Source organism: Eumetopias jubatus, unplaced genomic scaffold, assembly GCF_037043125.1.
Source record: "Eumetopias jubatus isolate StellerSeaLion01/CBP00866 unplaced genomic scaffold, mEumJub1_p1.0 scaffold_2, whole genome shotgun sequence".
Taxonomy (NCBI): Eukaryota; Metazoa; Chordata; class Mammalia; order Carnivora; family Otariidae; genus Eumetopias; species Eumetopias jubatus.
This window is the reverse complement of record NW_028274808.1, coordinates 102,373,957-102,387,714: the sequence shown is the minus strand read 5'-3', so window position 1 is coordinate 102,387,714 and position 13,758 is coordinate 102,373,957. Positions and strand designations below refer to the sequence as shown.

The 13,758-nt window shown below is 37.2% G+C and overlaps 1 protein-coding gene across 1 annotated transcript in view; it reads right to left on the bottom strand.

Moving 5' to 3' along the window:
• LOC114208211 (uncharacterized) overlaps positions 1–13,758 on the bottom strand; it is a 215,854-nt gene that overhangs the window by 36,876 nt on the left and 165,220 nt on the right. The gene's annotated exons all lie outside the window — the stretch shown is intronic.

Here is a 13,758-nt window from a genome sequence, read left to right as displayed (position 1 = left end):
GATTTTCTATTTCTTCTTAATTCAGTTTTGGGAGGTTATATGTTACTAAGAATTTATTTATTTGTTCTAGGTCATTTAATCTTTTGGTATATTATTTTTCATAACATTCTTTTATAATCCTTTGTATCTCTGTGGTGTCAGTTATTTCTCCTCTTTTCATTCTGATTTTAAGTTCTCTCTCTCTCTCTCTGTTTGGCTAAATGTTTATCAAATTTGCTGATCTTTTCAAAGACCTGCTCCTGGTTTCATTGGTCTGTTGGGGCTTTTTTTGTTTCTATTTTATTTTGGTTCTAATCATTATTATTTTCTTCTTTCCACTAGGTTTAGGTCTGTTCTTTTTCTAGCTCCTTTAGGTATAAGTTTAAGTTCTTTATTTGAGATTTTTCTTGTTTCTTGAGTTAGGCCTGTTTAGATATAAACTACTTTCTTAGAACAGCTTTTGCTGCTTCCCAAAGATTTTGAACCTTGTGGTTTCATTTTCACTTGTCTCCTTGTATTTTTTTGATTGACTTTTTTATTTCTTGTTTGCCCCATTCATTGTTTAGTAGCATGTTATTTAACCTCCATGTATTTGTATTCTTTCCAGATTTTTTTCTTGTGGTTGATTTCTAGGTTTATAGAGAGGTCATAAATGATGCATGATATGACTTCAATCTTTTAGAATTTCTTGAGACTTGTTTTGTGGCTTAACATATGATCTGTTCTGGAGAATGCTCCATGTACATTTGGAAAGAATGTGTATTCTGTGGTTTTAGGATGAAATGTTTTGAATGTATCTGTTAGATCCATTTGGTCTAATGTGTCCTTCAAAGTCATTGTTTCTGTGTTGATTTTCTGTTTGGATGATCTGTCCATTGATGTAAATAGGGTGTTAAAGTCCACTACTATTATTGTATTACTATCAGTTAGTTACTTTGTTTGTTATTAGCTGTTTTATGTATTGGGGTGCTCCCATGTTGGATGCATAAATATTTACAATTCTTATATCTTTTTTACTCTTTTACTTATTTTTAAATTTTATTTTATTATGTTATGTTAGTCACCATACATTACATCATTAATTTTTGATGTAGTGTTCCATGATTCATTGCTTGCATATAACACCCAGTGCTCCATGCAATACATACTCTCCTTAATATCCATCACCAGGCTAACCCATCCCCCAGTTGTTATATCTTCTTGTTGATTAATTATGTATAATTATGTAGTGTCCTTGTCTCTTGTTACAGTCTTTGTTTTAAAATTTTATTTTGTCCAATATAGGTATTGCTAACCTGGCTTTCTTTTCACATCCATATGCATGATAAGTGCTTTTCCATTCCTTCACTTTCAATATGCCTGTGTCTTTAGGTCTGAAATAAGTCTCTTGTGAACAGCATATAGATGGGTCTTGCTTTTTTATCTATCCTGTCACCCTATGTCTTTTGATTAGAGCATTTATTTAGTACATTTACATTCAGAGTAATTATTGATTGGTATGTGTTTATTACCATTTTGTTGTTTTATGGTTGTTTTTCTAGGTCTCTGTTCATTTAATCTCTTGCTCTATTCTTTCATGATTTACAAGCTTTCTTTAGTGATATACGTGGATTTTTTTTTTTGCATCTCTGACTGGTTTTTGATTTGTGGTTTCATTAGTTTTATATATAAGATCTTATGCATATAGCAGTCTGTATCAAGCTGATGGTTGCTTAAGTTTGAACGCATTCTAAAAGCACTAAATTTTTACTCCTCTCTTCCCCACATTTTAGGTATATGGTGTTATTCTTTACATCCTTTTATTTTGTGAGTCCCTTGAGTGATTTTTATAGATATAGTTAATTTTACTGCTTTTGTGCTTCCTACTTTCATGCCTATGGCCTTTCCTTTCCGTGTAGTTTCCTTTACCATTTCTTGTAAGGCTGCTTTAATGGTGATGAATTCCTTTAACTTTTGTTTGTCTGGGAAACTCTTTATCTCTCATTCTATTCTGAATGATAGTCTTGCTGGATAGAGTGTTCTTGGCTGCAGACTTTTTCCTTTCAGTGCTTTGAATTACCATGACTCTCTCTTCTGGCCAGCAAAATTTCTGCTGAAAAGTCAGCTTATAGCCTTATGGGGGTTCCCTTGTATGTAACTCTCTTCTTTTCTCTTGCTGCCTTTAAAATTCTGTCTTTATCACTACTTTTTGCCATTTTCATTGCTATGTGTCTTGGTGTGGACCTCCTAGGACTGATTTTGTTGGAGACTGCTGTGCCTCCCAGGTCTGGGTTCCTTTCATTTTTTCTTTCTTTTCTTTTTTTCTCTCTTTCTTTCTTTCTTCCGTTCTCTTTCTTTCTTTCTTTCTTTCTTTCTTTCTTTTTCTTTCTTTCTTTCTTTCTTTTTCTTCCTTCCTTCCTTCCTTCCTTCCTTTCTTTCTTTCTTTCTTTCTCTTTCTTTCTTTCTTTCTTTCTTTCTTTCTTTCTTTCTTTTCTTTCTTTCTTTCTTTCTTTCTTTCTTTCTTTCTTTCTTTCTTTCTTCCCTTCCTTCTTTCCTTCCTTCCCTTTCCTTTCCATTCCTTTTCTTTCTTTCCTTTCTTTCTTTCTTTTTTTCTTTCTTTCTTTCTTTCTTCTTTCTTCTTTCTTTCTTTCTTCCCTTCCTTCTTTCCTTCCTTCCTTCATTCCCTCCTTCCCTTCCTTTCCTTCCCTTCCCTTTCCATTCCTTTTCTTTCTTTCCTTTCTTCCTTTCTTTTTTTCTTCTTTCTTTCTTTCTTTTTTTCTTTCTTGCCTTCTTTCTTTCTTTCTTTCTTTCTTTCTTTCTTTCTTTTGTCTTTCTTTCTTTCTTCAAGAGCATGTAAGCAGTGGGGGGGCAGGGAGAGGAAGAGAAAGAATCTTAAGCAGGCTCTATGCCCAGTGTGGAGCCCCATGCAGGGCTTGATCTCACACCCTGAGATCGTGATCTGAGCCAAAATCAAAGTCAGACATTTAACCGGCTGAGCCACCCAGGCACCCCCTGGGTCTGGATTTCTTTTTTCTTTCCTGGATTTTGGAAGTTTTCAGTTATTATGTCTTCAAATATATTTTCTGCTCCATTTCTCTCTCTTCTCCTTCTGGGATCCCTATAATGTGAATGTTATTATGCTTGATGGTGTTGGTAGGTTGCCTTTATCTATTCTCATTTATTATTCTTTCTTCTTTCTCCTGTTCAGCATAATTGCTTTCCATTACTTTGTCCTCTAGGTCACTGATTTATTCTTTGGCTTTTTCTAGTCTACTATTTATTCTTCTAGTGTGTTTTTAATTATAGTTATTGAGTTCTTCATCTCCAATTTGTTCATTTTTATGTTTTCTACCTCTTTTTTTTTTGAGGGTCTCACTGAGGTCCTCCACTCTTTTCTCAATTCCAGTGAGTATCTTCATGACAATTACTTTAAATCCTCTATCAGGCATATTATCTCTGTTTTGTTTAGCTCTCTTGCTATGATGTTTTCCTGTTCTTTCATTCCAAAAATATTTCTCTGTCTCTTCATTTTGTCTAACTCTCTGTGACTGTTTCCATGTGTTAGGAAAGTCAGCTACATCTTCTCTTCTTGAGGGTAGTGGCCTTATGAAAAAGAGGTCCTGGAGTACCCTTCAGTGCAATGTCAGAACGTGGCACTTCGGGGGTGTCTCCTATGTCTGTTGCATGCATCCTTCTTTTGTGGCAGGGCTGCATTTGCCTTCATTCCAGTTATCTGCAATGGTTCTTTGTCTGTTGTGGGGAGCATTGGGTGCCTATTTTGTTAGTGGCCAGTCTGGGATCACCTTGGGCTTTGGTTAGGTCAGCCAAGACATTTGCCAGAGTTACAATCACACTGAACTGCAGGATCCTCTCCCTGTATTTTTGCCTGAGAAGATTTTGTTGGTGGGCAGGCCCTGCAATCAAACCAGATGTCTGCCCCCAGCCCACTGTGGTGGGTAATTCTCTTCCCCCTCTTTCCAGGGCAGGAGTCACTTTGGAGTAGTACTGGCCCATATTGGGGCTGCTTGCACACAGCCACACTTGTGGTTCTGATTTGGATGGACTTCTGCTGAGGGCATGTTGGAGGAAGCAGGTCCACAGAGGAGTGCTCGGGCTGGCACTGTTTGGAAGCTAGGTGGAGTGTTTGCACTGAATTCGTCCTTGTAGGTATCTATGTATCTAGGCTGGGTTGCAGGGGCAGGAAATGGTATCTGCCATCTCTTTTGATTTTGGAGAAGACTCTTAAAGATCCCTGCCCCTCCAGCACATGTTCTGAGATCAGTAAATATATCTCCTTCCTGTACACCTGGGGCTTTTTTTAAACTGCTACTTCTATGCTGAATCTCAGTGAGGCTGTTTGTTGTACTATCTCTTTAATGGTGAAGACTCCATTTCCTATCACACTCCAGCTCTCCCAGAACTGAGCCCACTGATTTTTAAAGTTCTAGGTGGTAAGCCCCACTAATTGTAAAAACTTACAAAGCTAAGCCCCTCTGGTTTTCAAAGACAAATGTTATGGGGATTCATCTTCCTAGTGTGGAAACCCTGTGCCTGGGTTACCTGGTGTGTCTGCTCCTCTCCTTTCTCCATGCCTGCAGTATAACCTACTCCCATGGATAGTCTTGCAGGTCAGTTTGGGTCCCAACCAAGTCTCCACCCTTCCTACAGTTTTTGGTGTGGACTTTTCTCTTTATTTAGGTGTTGAGAGTCTATTCTGCCAGTCTTTGGGTCATTTTATGGGTTATTTGCACTGATGTGGATATCTAGGTATGTGTATCCATAGGATGAGGTAAGCTTAGGGGCCTCCTACTCTGCCACCTTCCCCAGAAGTCTAGTTCCTAAAGATTTTGAACAGTAGTGTTTCCATTTCCTTTGTCTTCTTGTATTTTTTTTTAATTTACTTTGTTTTTTTCATTGACCCATTGGTTTATTAGTAACATTATTTATCCTTCACATGCTATATTTCTTCCATTTTTTTTTTCCTATCATTGAGTTCAAGTTTGATACCATTGTGGTCAGAAAAGTTATCTGATTCAGTTTCAGTCTTAAATTTATTGAGGCTTGTTTTGTGACCTAACATGTGATCTATCCGAGAGAATGTTCCATATGCACTTGAAAAGAATGTGAATTCGGCTTTCAGAGGTAGAATGTTTTTATGTGTTAAGTCCATCTGATTTAATGTGTTTTTCAAAGCCATTGCTTCCTTATTGATTTTTTGCCTGGATGATCTATCCATTGATGTGAGTTGTAAAAACCCCCTACTATTATAGAAGTATTGTCAATTTCTCCCTTTATATCTTTTAATTTTTGCTTTATATATTTAGATACTCCTAGGTTGGGTGCATAGATATTTACAATTGTTATATCCTCTGTTGCATTGATTCCTTTATCATTACGTAATAACCATTTTTAACCTCTTGTTAGTCTTTTTTTAGTTTATTTTACCTGATAATGAATACTGCTATGCCAGCTTTTTTTTTTACCATAGCTTTTTTCTATTTCCATTTGTATGGAATATCTGTTTTCCATTTCTTCATTTTCAGCTTGCATGTGTTTTTATGTCTGAAGTGAGTCTGTTGTAGGCTGCATATAGACAAGTCATTTTTTTCATCCATTCAGTCACTCTTTCAGTTGTAGCTTTTAGTTCATTTACATTTAAAATAAGTATTGATAAGTATGTACTTATTGCAATTTTGTTAATTTCTTATTGTTTTTGTAGTTCTTTGTTATTTTCTTCTCCTGCTCTCTTCCTTTTTGGTTTGATGGCTTTCTTTAGTGTTGTATTTGGATTACTTTCTCTTTATTTTTTTTTTTTTTTGTGTATCATTAAAGATTTTTGGTTTGTGGTTACCATAAGGTTCATATATAACATTCTATACATATATAGAGAGAGAATATAAAATATAGAAGAATAACATTATATGTATAGATAGATACATACATACATACATCTATATTTCTTGAGTTGATGGTTGCTTAAGTTCAAACATATAAAAGCATGAAATTTTTACTCCCTCCTCCATGATCTATCTATCTATATATATATATAGAGAGAGAGAGAGAGAGGGAGAGATAGAGAGAGACAAGACATTTATATATATATAATGTATATTATATCTTTTTATTTTGTGTATTCCTTGAGTAATTTTCAGAGGTATAGTTGATTTTACTACTTTTGTGTTCTAACCTCCTTACTAGCTTTATAATTCATTGATCTACTAACTTTACTATGTTTACTTTTGCTTAAATTTTTTCTTTCATAATTTTCTTGTATTTATGACCTTTTCTTTCCACTTAAAGAGTTCCCTTTAATACTTTTTAAGACTGTTTTAATGGGAATAAACTCCTTTAACTTTGTCTTCAACTCTTACTCTCTCCTTCAGTTCTGATAACCAAGTCTGGTAGATTATTCTTGGTTGTAGTCTTTTTTTTTTTTTTTTTTTTTTTTTTTTTTTTTAGTATTTTGACTATATCATGCACTTCCTTCTGGCTTGTAAACTTTCTTCTAAAACATTACCTGATACAGTTATGGTGTTCTTCCTGTATGTAACTGTCACTTTTCTCCTGTTGCTTTTACAATTCTCTGTCTTTAATTTTTACCATTATAATTATTATGTGTTTTATGTTTGGGGTTCTCTGCACTTCCTGGACCTGGATGTCTGTTTTCTTCCCAAGCTAGGGAAGTTTTTCACATGTTTCTTCAAATAAGTTTTTACCCCCTTGCCTCTCTCTTCTATTTCTGGAACCCCTATAATGCAAATGTTATGATAGTTGAGGGCGTCAGAGGTTCCTTAACCTATCCTTGTTTTACTATTATTATTTCTTCTTTTTGCTGTTTAGTTTGGGTGATGTTCACTACACTGTACTTTAGATCACTGATCTGTTTTCCTGCATCCTCTAATCTTCCATTGATTCCCTCTAGTGTATTTTTAATTTCAGTTTTACCTCAGCTGTGATTGGTTATTTTTTATACTTTCTATTTCTTTGTTGAGTTCTCCTTAAGTTTCTCCATTCTTCTCTCAAGTCCAGTAATATCTTTATGACCATTACTTTGAACTCTGTATCAGGCATATTTCTGTTTCTTTGTCTCTCTTTTTTTTTTGATGTAGTGTTCCACAATTCATTGTTTGCATATACCACCCAGTGCTCCATTCAATACGTGCCCTCTTTAATACCCATCATCAGGCTAACCCATTCCCCCACCCCCTCCCCTCTAGAACCCTCACTTGGTTTCTAGAGTCCATCTTCTCTCATGATTCATCTCCCCCTCCGATTTCCCCACATTCATTTTACCCTTCCTACTATCTTTTTTTTAAAAAACATATAATATATTATTTGTTTCAGAGGTACAGGTCTGTGATTCATCAGTCTTAAACAATTCACAGCACTCACCATAGCACATAACCTCCCCAATGCCTATCACCCAGACACCCCATCCCTCCCACCCCCCACCACTCCAGCAATCCTCAATTTGTTTCCTGAGATTAAGAATTCCTTATATCAGTGAGATCATATGATATATGTCTTTTTCTGATTGACCTATTTCCTCAGCATAATACCCTCCAGTTCCATCCACGTTGTTGCATGTGGCAAGATTTCATTCCTTTTGATGGCTGCATAATATTTCATTGTATATACCACTTCTTCTTTATCCATTCAACTGTCGAAGGACATCTTGGCTCTTTCCATAGTTTGGCTATTGTGGACATTGCTGCTATAAACATCGGGGTGCACATTCCCCTTCAGATCACTACATTTGTATCTTTGGGGTACACACCCAAGTAGTGTAGTTGCTGGGTCATATTGTAGCTCTATTTTCAACTTTTTGAGGAACCTCCATACTGTTTTCCACAGTGGCTACACCAGTTTACATTCCCACCAACAGTGTAGGAGGGTTCCCCTTTCTCTGCATCCCTGCATACCCACCAACATCTGTCGTTTCCTGACTTGTTAATTTTAGCCATTCTGACGGGTGTGAGGTGGTATCTCATTGAGGTTTTGATTTGAATTTCCCTGATGCCGAGTGATGTTGAGCACTTTTTCATGTGTCTGTTGGGCATTTGGATGTCTTCTTTGGAAAAATGTCTGTTCATGTCTTCTGCCCATTTCTTGATCGGATCATTTGTTCTTTGGGTGTTGAGTTTGATAAGTTCTTTATAGATTTTGGATATTAGCCCTTTATCTGATATATCATTTACAAATATCTTCTCCCATTCTGTCAGTTGTCTTTTGGTTTTGTTGACTGTTTCTTTTGCCTTGCAAAAGCTTTTTATCTTGATAAAATCCTAATAGTTCGTTTTTGCCCTTGCTCCCCTTGCCTTTGGTGTTGTTTCTAGGAAGAAGTTGCTACGGCTGAGGTCGAAGAGGTTGTTGCCTGTGTTTTCCTTTAGGATTCTGATGGACTCCTGTCTCATATTTAGGTCTTTCAACATTTTGAGTCTCTTTTTGTGTGTGGTGTAAGGAAATGGTCCAGTTTCATTCTTTTGCATGTGGCTATCCAATTTGTCCAACACCATTTGTTGAAGACACTGTCTTTTTTCCATTAGACATTCCTTCTGGCTTTGTCAAAGATTAGTTGACCATAGAGTTGAGGGTCCATTTCTGGGCTCTCTATTCTGTTCCCTTGATCTATGTGTCTGTTTTTGTATCAGTACCATACTGTCTTGATGATGACAGCTTTGTAATAGAGCTTGAAGTCCGGAATGGTGATGCCACCAGCTTTGCTTTTCTTTTTCAACATTCCTCTGGCTATTCAGGGTCTTTTCTGGTTCCATACAATATTAGGATTATTTGTTCCATTTCTTTGAAAAAAGTAGATGGTATTTTGATGGGGATTGCATTGAATGTGTAGATTGCTCTAGGTAGCATTGACATCTTCACAATATTTGTTCTTCTAATCCATGAGCATGGAATGTTTTTCCATTTCTTTGTGTCTTCCTCAATTTCTTTCATGAGTATTCTATAGTTTTCTGAGTACAGAATCTCTGTCTCTTTGGTTAGATTTATTCCTAGGTATCTTATGGTTTTGGGTGCAATTGTAAATGGGATCGACTCCTTAATTTCTCTTTCTTCTGTCTTGTTGTTGGTGTATAGGAATGCCACTGATTTCTGTGCATTGATTTTATATCCTGCCACTTTACTGAATTCCTGTATGAGTTCTAGCAGTTTTGGGGTAGAGTCTTTTGGGTTTTCCACATAAAGTATCATATCATCTGCAAAGAGTGAGAGTTTGATTTCTTTGCTGATTTGGATGCCTTTAATTTCTTTTTGTTGTCTGATTGCTGTGGCTAGGACGTCTAGTACTATGTTGAATAGCAGTGTTGATAATGGACATCCTGCTGTGTTCCTGACCTTAGGGGGAAAGCTCTCAGTTTTTCCCCATTGAGAATGATATTCACTGTGGATTTTCATAGATGGCTTTTATGATATTGAGGTATGTACCTTCTATCCCTATACTCTGAAGAGTTTTGATCAAGAAAGGATGCTGTATTTTGTCAAATGCTTTTTCTGCATCTATTGAGGATCCTATGGTTCTTGTTCTTTCTTTTACTAATGTATTGTATCACATTGATTGATTTGTGGATTTTTTTTTTGTTCCCTTTATTTTTTTTTAATTTTTTATTGTTATGTTAATCACCATATATTACATCATTAGTTTTTTGGTGCAGTGTTCCATGATTCATTGTTTGTTCATAACACCCAGTGCTCCATGCAGAACGTGCCCTCCTCAATACCCATCACCAGGCTAACCCATCCCCCTACCCCCTCCCCTCTAGAACCCTCAGTTTGTTTTTCAGAGTCCATCATCTCTCATGGTTCGTCTCCCCCTCTGACATACTCCCCTTTTCTTCCTCTCCTGTTATCTTCTTCTTTTTTTTTTTCTTAAAATATGTTGCGTTATTTGTTTCAGAAGTACAGATCTGTGATTCAACAGTCTTGCACAATTCACAGCGCTCACCGTAGCACATACCCTCCCCAATGTCTATCACCCAGCCACCCCCTCCCTCCCACCCCCAACCACTCCAGTAACACTCAGTTTGTTTCCTGAGATTAAGAATTCCTCATATCAGTGAGGTCATGTGATACATGTCTTTCTCTGATTGACTTATTTCACTCAGCATAACACCCTCCAGTTCCATCCACGTCGTTGCAAATGGCAAGATCTCATTCCTTTTGATGGCTGCATAATATTCCATTGTGTATATATACCACTTCTTCTTTATCCATTCATCTGTCGATGGGCATCTTGGCTCTTTCCACAGTTTGGCTATTGTGGACATTGCTGCTATAAACATTGGGGTACACGTACCCCTTCGGGTCCCTACATTTGTATCTTTGTGGTAAATACCCAGTAGTGCAATTGCTGGATCGAACGGTAACTCTAATTTCAACTGTTTGAGGAACCTCCATACTGTTTTCCAGAGGGGTTGCACCAGCTTGCATTCCCACCAACAGTGTAGGAGGGTTCCCCTTTCTCCACATCCCCGCCAACATCTGTCGTTCCCTGACTTGTTAATTTTAGCCATTCTGACAGGTGTGAGGTGGTATCTCATTGAGGTTTTGATTTGGATTTCCCTGATGCCGAGCGATGTTGAGCACTTTTTCATGTGCCTGTTGGCCATTTGGATGTCTTCTTTGGAGAAATGTCTGTTCATGTCTTCTGCCCATTTCTTGATTGGATTATTTGTTCTTTGGGTGTTGAGTTTGAGAAGTTCTTTATAGATTTTGGATACTAGCCCTTTATCTGATATGTCCTTTGCAAATATTTTCTCCCATTCTGTTGGTTGTCTTTTGGTTTTGTGGACTGTTTCTTTTGCTGTGCAAAAGCTTTTTATCTTGATGAAATCCCAATAGTTCATTTTTGCCCTGGCTTCCCGTGCCTTTGGCGACGTTTCTAGGAAGAAGTTGCTGCGGCTAAGGTCGAAAAGGTTGCTACCTGTGTTCTCCTTTAGGATTTGGATGGACTCCTGTCTCACGTTTAGGTCTTTCAACCATTTGGAGTCTATTTTTGTGTGTGGTGTAAGGAAATGGTCCAGTTTCATTCTTCTGCACGTGGCTGTCCAATTTTCCCAACACCATTTGTTGAAGAGACTGTCTTTTTGCCATTGGACATTCTTTCCTGCTTTGTCAAAAATAAGTTGAGCATAGAGTTGAGGGTCCATTTCTGGGCTCTCGATTCTGTTCCATTGATCTATGTGTCTGTTTTTGTGCCAGTACCATACTGTCTTTATGATGACAGCTTTGTAATAGAGCTGGAAGTCCGGAATTGTGATGCCGCCAGCTCTGCTTTTCTTTTTCAGTATTCCTCTGGCTATTCTGGGTCTCTTCTGGTTCCATACAAATTTTAGGATTATTTGTTCCATTTCTTTGAAAAAAGTGGATGGTATTTTGATGGGGATTGCATTGAATGTGTAGATTGCTCTAGGTAGCATTGACATCTTCACAATGTTGATTCTCCCAATCCATGAGCATGGAACGTTTTTCCATTTCTTTGTGTCTTCTTCAATTTCTTTCATGAGTATTTTATAGTTTTCTGAGTACAGATCCTTTGCCTCTTTGGTTAGATTTATTCCTAGGTATCTAATGGTTATGGGTGCAATTGTAAATGGGATAGACTCCTTGATTTGTCTCTCTTCTGTCTTGTTGTTGGTGTATAGGAATGCCACTGATTTCTGTGCATTGATTTTATATCCTGCTACTTTACTGAATTCCTGTATGAGTTCTAGCAGTTTTGGGGTGGAGTCTTTTGGGTTTTCCAGATACAGTATCATATCATCTGCAAAGAGTGAGAGTTTGACTTCCTCTTTGCCGATTTGGATGCCTTTGATTTCTTTTTGTTGTCTGATTGCTGTGGCTAGGACTTCTAATACTATGTTGAATAGCAGTGGTGAGAGTGGACATCCCTGCCGCGTTCCTGACCTTAGGGGAAAAGCTCTCAGCCTTTCCCCATTGAGAATGATATTCGCTGTAGGTTTTTCATAGATGGCTTTTATGATATTGAGGTATGTACCCTCTATCCCTATACTCTGAAGAGTTTTGATCAAGAAAGGATGTTGTACTTTGTCAAATGCTTTTTCTGCATCTATTGAGAGGATCATATGATTCTTGCTCTTTCTTTTGTTAATGTATTGTATCACGTTGATTGATTTGCGGATGTTGAACCAGCCTTGCAGCCCAGGAATAAATCCCACTTGGTCATGGTGAATAATCCTTTTAATGTACTGTTGGATCCTATTGGCTAGTATTTTGGTGAGAATTATTGCATCCATGTTCACCAAGGATATTGGTCTATAATTCTCCTTTTTGATGGGGTCTTTGTCTGGTTTGGGGATCATGGTAATGGTGGCCTCATAAAACGAATTTGGAAGTTTTCCTTCCATTTCTACTTTTTGGAACAGTTTCAGGAGAATAGGTATTAATTCTTCTTTAAATGTTTGATAGAATTCCCCTGGGAAGCCATCTGGCCCTGGGCTTTTGTTTCTTGGGAGATTTTTGATGACTGCTTCAATTTCCTTAGTGGTTATAGGTCTGTTCAGGTTTTCTTTTTCTTCCTAGCTCAGTTTTGGTAGTTGATACATCTCTAGGAATGCATCCATTTCTTCCAGATTATCTCATTTGCTGGCATAGAGCTGCTCATAATATGTTCTTATAGTTGTTTGTATTTCTTTGGTGTTGTTTGTGATCTCACCTCTTTCATTCATGATTTTGTTGATTTGGGTCCTTTCTCTTTTCTTTTTGATAAGTCTCCCCAGGGGTTTATCAAACTTGTTAATTCTTTCAAAGAATGAGCTCCTGGTTTCGTTGATCTGTTCTACTGTTCCTTTGGTTTCTAGTTCATTGATTTCTGCTCTGATCTTTATTATTTCTCTTCTCCTGCTGGGTTTAGGCTTTATTTGCTGTTCTTTTGCCAGCTCCTTTAGGTGTAGGGTTAGGTTGTGTATTTGAGACCTTCCTTGTTTCTTGAGAAAGGCTTGTATTGCTATATACTTTCCTCTTAGGACTGCCTTTACTGCATCCTAGAGATTTGGAACAGTTGTGTTTTCATTTTCATTGGTTTCCATGAATTTTTTTAAAATTCTTCTTTAATTTCTTGGTTGACCCATTCATTCCTTAGTAGGATGCTCTTTAGCCTCCATGTATTTGAGTTCTTTCCGACTTTCCTCTTGTGATTGAGTTCTAGTTTCAAAGTATTGTGGTCCGAAAATATGCAGGGAATGATCCCAATCTTTTGGTACCTGTTGAGACCTGATTTGTGGCCTAGGATATGATCTATTCTGGAGAATGTTCCATGTGCACTAGAGAAGAATGTGTATTCTGTTGCTTTGGGATGGAATGTTCTGAATATATCTGTGAAGTCCATCTGGTCCAGTGTGTCATTTAAAGCCTTTATTTCCTTGTTGATCTTTTGCTTAGTTGATCTGTCCATTTCAGTCAGGGGGGTGTTAAATTCCCCTACTATTATTGTATTGTTGTCGATGTGTTTCTTTGCTTTTGTTATTAATTGGCTTATATAATTGGTTGCTCCCATGTTAGGAGCATAGATATTTACAATTCTTAGATCTTCTTGTTGGATAGACCCTTTAAGTAGGATATAGTATCCTTCCTCATCTCTTATTATAGTCTTTCGTTTAAAATCTAATTTGTCTGATATAAGGATTGCCACCCCAGCTTTCTTTTGGTGTCCATTAGCATGGTAAATTGTTTTCCACCCCCTCACTTTCAATCTGGGAGTGTCTTTGGGTCTAAAATGAGTCTCTTGCAGACAGCATACCGATGGGTCTTGTTTTTTTATCCAATCTG